Source organism: Nicotiana attenuata, chromosome 7 (genome assembly GCF_001879085.1).
Source record: "Nicotiana attenuata strain UT chromosome 7, NIATTr2, whole genome shotgun sequence".
In the NCBI taxonomy this organism is placed as follows: Eukaryota; Viridiplantae; Streptophyta; class Magnoliopsida; order Solanales; family Solanaceae; genus Nicotiana; species Nicotiana attenuata.
The window spans coordinates 112,347,150-112,353,788 of NC_031995.1; positions in this window are offsets into that span (position 1 = coordinate 112,347,150).

Sequence of the window (6,639 nt, forward strand, 5' to 3'; positions counted from 1 at the left end):
CCTTAACTAAAATAAAACCCAGTGGGAAAAAATTCTAGAGAAGGAAAAAGAGTACACATATCTAATAATACGCCTTTTGGTTGCCTCGTTAAAAACCTTGTAAGGAAAACCCAGTGAGACAAAACCTTGTAAGGGAAAAAGAGTACAACGGGTATTAACCCCCCTCCCCCCCCCCCCCTGATGAGAGCATCAATTCACATCATTAAGCATTTGCATTCCAATCTTGTGCACCATCTTCAAAAGATCTTTGGTAGAGATTTGATGAACAAATTAGACATATTAACTTGAATGAATATATTTCACCTTGAAATCATCATTCTTGATAGAGGTGAATTGTCTTCATATGATCTTGTTGGAATCGTCAGTTCAATATCTTCACATAGAGGTGAGAACTCTTGCTATCATTTTATCATGCATATAGTTATAGCAAGATACATTTATGCACAAATTGCACTGAGGATGTAATACTTCATGACCATGAATTCTATATGTTTTAAGCAATTTAAATCCTTCAGGGATGGTTAAGTCATATAAGCCATATAATAGACTTTAGATGCATATCAAGTTTTCATGTCATGCTAGACATATAAGATAGATAAAGATGATAGCACACACCATTGACTTTATACTTTTAAGTGTTTGAACTGCAGGTCCAAAACTACTTGTCTTTCATATGAAACCAAATTCTACTTGAATTGTTTCTCCAAACTTAAGATCCTCATATATATTTAGCGCTATTATAGATGTCCTCGACAAACATTTTATATCAGTTTCAATATATTTTCATAATGACATAACATAGAGATCTCTTCATTCATATATTCAGGTACCTGAATCTCTCATGAGATTTTATGAAGTGTTATGTCATGTGATCTTCTAGATCACTTGCCTCCTTTATTATGATCATTTTGATCATTTGCTCATCTTCTTTATCAAGAAGTTTATTTGAAACTGATTGTCTATACGTTTTAAGCTTACCATAGACTTTGTCCTTCTAGGACTTAATAGGAGCATTTGCAATGAGAATATACTTACTTTCTTTGGGTCAGCAAATGCATATGGCGTGCTTTGCAATATATTGCAAATGAATTATCCTTTTATGAACTTCAAGTTCATATTATTTTATTCAAGGATTTAGATGTACAAATGATAATTCATTCCACGTAACTTTTTCTCAACTGTTTATCATGTCTCCCCCTCATGTTAGAAAAACTAACTTGTTTCCTCAACTTTAAGAACTCATCTTTGTGCATTATGGTGTTAATTAAAATATACACCGCACATCAATTATAATAAGATGGAATTATCTGGTTCCTGACCCTGAACCACTTTTGAGGGGAGAATGTAATATACTTTCGTATATAACCTATATCAAACTGATATAGATAACTTTGTTCTCATAAGCAATAGTTTAGCTATTAAGTGGAGGCACTCAATAAATTATTTTGCTAAATAGCCAACTATCATATCAAGATAAACTATCTTGAATAGGAAATCTGGAAATTATGCTCGAAATTAAATTATTGAGCAAGTTACCTCGCAAAATACCATGTTGCGGATTATTAATAATAGCACATGTAACCATCTCATAGATGCATCTTATGTGGTATACATGGCTAGTGAATGGGCCCATATTCACCTTTGATATTTTCAGCATTCATGGGATTCAATCCCAATTTTAGTTGGTATATTAATTAATGAGCACAGGCAACATAAGAGAACTCGTAAAGAACTTTCTAGTTCTTTAATATTTAACCATGTGAATTCTCTTTTATTTTTGCACATCATACTTGAATTAACATGGCTAAACCAATTATGCCAACTGGATAAATTATCTATATTGATAAACTTCAGGTTTACACCATGATGTGTGCAATTATGAATAAACTCCAAGTTTATTATGATATGGATTTTTATATCAATAAATATCCACTTCATTGTGGTATTCTTTTGTTTATGTAGTACAAATTGGAGAATAAAGCGGGTAGCTTTTCACATACATATTACCCCGCTACAAGTTGTAGTAATAGAAGATATTAAATCTTTCCTTTATTTATAGTCTCAATATAATCAACCGCTTTCGCGTATACTTTGGAAACTGAATAAGTTTCTTTGAGACTTACTACAATATAATACCTTATTGGTAATTAATTGTGTTTCTCCAAAATAGTATAATTGGCTCTTGCAGAGTTCTCAATTAATTTTGTAGTACCACATATTCATCAACACCCATATGGTGAATATCTCTTTTAAAGAGAAAGTTATACCATTATGGTTATGGTCAAAATTATATGCAAGATCTGTTTCTTGCATTACCGTTAATCACAATGCCAAAATATTTTGGCGTACAATAGGTACGTGACCAATGACCATTTATGCCATAATAATGACATTATTTTCTTATATCATCTCAAACCTCCTTTTAGAGGTGAGTGCGGTATATTCACTACCACTAGCACGTTCATATTCTTTGAAGAATGAATATGTATTCATAAATCAGATGTTGTCACATTCACATCATGAATGGACCATAATCATCTATATGTGCTTTATAAAATCTCATGTCAAATCGATGACAAATATTACTTTCATAGAGTGAAGGATTATTTTGAGAATCCTTATTATTCTCATTAGGCAGAATAGCCTAGTAGACACTTGTACTTGTCCCACTTGGTCATGCCGGTCCCTGTACTCTATAGCTTGTCAATTGAGCACTTATACTTGTTCAAATTCTATATATTAAACCCTTATGACCGTTGACTAAACCTATATTGCTGACTTGGCTTCAGTGCGTGACTCACACGCCTTTTAGGGGCGTGAGACCTATTAAAAAGCCCTAACAATAATATTTCCTCTTATTTATTGGTCTTCTTCTCGATTCTCCATTGTTGAACCTACCTGGAGCTCTCTTTCGGCATTAGCAAAATCACCTCTTTTTTCCCTTAATTTTTTCCATCTTTTTGGTCCTTGTTTAGAATCTCCCCTGATAAAATTACACCTTTAAGGGACTCCATAAGAAATAAATAAAAAACCCTAATTTTTTATCTGAAAAAGCATTCAAAATTCCTCTATCTTCCCCAAAATTACCATAATATAATGATATAACTTGGTGACCACAACCCAGAATGGAATCCAACATACTTCACAGAAAAATTGAAAAATCAGGAGACTAATTTGGATTCCTACCATTACCAAGTCCTAACCTAATGAACATTGATAATATTAGGATTTGCACACACTATAATATTCTACGAGAACACAACCAAAGACCGAAAAAAAAAGAAATACAAGCTTGTCATTTACTGACTCTGCCAAAACTTGGTCCAATTTCAGTCTGCCAGTCATTAGCTCCTGGTAGCGTAGTGGTTTCGGGCAAAGGTACTAATGGGCCATGGCTGCTACCAATCATGTATCTCACCCTCTTCATCTTATAAACAATTACATTCAAAATCCTACAAAGCTTAGTAAAAACGCATGAAGATGAAGGAGAGATGGAGCGTAGAAGGTAGGAGGAGAAATAGACAATGAAAGATAAACAATCTGTGTATGAGGGAAATAGGGTTTGGGGGGGGGGGGGATTAGTTTTAACATATTATTCTTATGTGGCACTAAATAATGACGTGGAGTCCAACGTGGAGACGATTGTGTTGCACGCACCATTGACCTCTTCAGAAAAAGGGTTTAATATATAGAATTTGAACAAGTATAAGTGTTCAATTGACAAACTATTGAGTACAGGGACCGGCATGACCAATCGGGATAAGTACAAGTGTCTACTAGGCTATTCTGCCTTCTCATTATCACAATGATGACGATCATAATTTCGTCTATTGCCACGTTCACATCCATTGATACATTCATAGTAATAATTTTGTCTTCTTTCAGACTTATCACATACTGCTATCACATTCTCTTAAGGGAATGAGAATGGAGCAAATTCAATGGGACGTATTTTCAATTCTTTGCCCACAATCATACGTGAATTTGATCACGACGGGCATAGAAATTTTACCACTTCAGGTGGTTATAATTTCTTACAAACTCCTTTAGAGTTATAATCAAACTTTGTTGTCTTTGCTTGTATATAAAATCAAATTATAGAATTTTAAGAATTTAAAAGAGAAAAATAAAGTAAAATACTTACCTTAAATCCAGAATTTAATCATGAAGGAAGTTCATGGAATAATTGGCAATCATTATACTCAATCCCAAAGCTTATACTCAATTGGTTAGAGTCTCGTGCTGATAACGTGTTATGAAACAATAAAAGAAGAAGAATAGTATTGCAGTGAAAAGTAGGAGAGAAAGAATTCTTATTGATTTTGAGATGATTTACAATGGAATAGAACCCTCTATTTATAGGGAGAGGGTGACTTAGCCACCAAGCAATGAACTCTAGAATCTCTCTAAATATAGACATTCACCATAAATACAATTCTATTTATAATAAAGTTGATGAAGCATGTTTAAAGATAAAGAAAAATACTAAAAGAAGGATTAAAAGCAGCTCACGACATTATAAATGACGTCATCCTTTACCTCTATAGAAATATTTGTAAAATTTACGGTGTTTAGACCAAGTTATAGTATTAATTTACCATAGTTGGGTAATTTAATGAGTCAAAATATGTAACAAATAATCATGATTTAGTGAAAGAAGTGTATACGACTATACGGCTATACGCAACAACCTAATCGGTATTCACGAGCAGATGACAAGCATGAGTGAAGAAGGGTCTAATTATAAGTTTTTACGAAATCTTTTTTGCACAAACAATCATTCTTAAAGATGTTACTTAGAAATTAGTTATTACTTATTTTGTTCTAAAATCTTAATTTCGGGATAGAAATTAAACTAAAAAACAGAAATTCGAAATGTACTGATTAATTTCTAAATAGTTGTCCTTTAGAGCAGCTATCTGGTGTTATTTCTACATATATCTTTTGGAATCAAAGTCTACCAGTACGTGTAGCTGCTTATTTGCTTTTTTGGTTAGTTTAGTAAATTAGCAAATAGCCTATAATTATTACAAAGAAATAATGTCAAGGAGAAAAAAAATACTTTAGAGAACTAGCCTTATTAGGTCAGCCGTCCTTATCTAAGATTCTGCATATCACATTCCCTTTATTTTAGGTGAATGTATTTAGAACGGCGGCGAACAGTTTGGCCTTTTGGATAATTTCTAATTTCTTCTTGAATAAAAAAACAAAAAAAATACTAGAAGTATAGAGAAAAAAAATAGTTTCAATTATAAAGCTAATAATGCGTATATATCGTTAGCAGTCCAATATGAACCAAAAAAGATTCAAAGAAATCGAATATAATCGTAAGTGTTATATGCGGGGGCGGATCTAGAGTATACTATATGTATTCCCGGGAACCCAATTAGTTTTGCGTAGACCTGTATATTTGTTAATTTTTTTATTAAATATCCATGTGTGAACCCAGTTATTATTGTATATTAATTTGAGATTGCAACAGAAAGTCATAAACTTAAAATTCTGAATCCGCCTCTGGTTATATATCAATAATAATAGTAGAGAATATTGCACTTTTGGTCCATAAGTTATAATTAGTAAATTCTATTTTAATGCTTATAATAAAATTTAGCTAAACATATTGAATATTCAATAAATGCAGAAAAGTCTTGGTCTCATTATTATTGTGGCTTTAGGATGGTGTCAAAAAAAAATTATTGATTCCACTTCTTCATTTAGGTCGATCAGTATTCCTACCTTTTTTATTTTAAAAAAGAAATCCAGAGTGGTTAAGTCTAAAATAAGTGAAGAGAAATGAGAATCGATTTGCTTATTTAGGTAAATGGTAGTTTAAGACTTTAAGTTTAATTTTTTTTCATTGGGAATGTCAATAATTGAGCAGAAAATGATGTTATTACTCCATGTATATACAAGGTTAAAATTACTTTTTTATGTGTATATAATATTGATGTTGAATCTACTTAACCTTTTTATGTGTTTACTTATTTATATTTTATATTATTTTGGTAAAAATAAAATAAAATTGGCTTCGCCACTATATACTAAGTTTAACTTTTATAGTAGGTTGATACTTGATACTTCTTGAGCAAATGCACGTTGCCATTGATCGATTAAAACAACGATGTCTATCAAGATTATAATCATTTTAACTTTAGTTATCATTCAAAGTTTGTAATAAACTTGTAATCAAATTAAAATGTACGCTCTCAATGTCGACGAATATTCTTCAAAAATAGCAATTAAAGAGTTTTTATATATAAAAGGAAAATGTGATTTGCAAGATATTATTCAACGACAAATTTTTACACATCGAATGATTTTTTTTATTCTACAAACCACGTGAACTATATGCTATTACCCATTTAGCAAGCTTAAATATCACTTTCGGATGCGAGATAATACTTATTTAATTATGCAAGTTTCAAATATCAAATACTTAAAAGAAAAAAAAAAAAAACTTCAAATGGAAAGAAAAGAAGTGTCTTTGATCACCTAGATCTTTACTACTGTAAGCCTATAAACTATAGCATTTCTGTAGTTGGCCATAAAATTTTATTGCTCACTAGCTCTCCAACCCTATTTGTAGGTGGAGATTCTTTTTCTTTTTCTTTACATAATATATATATATATATATATATA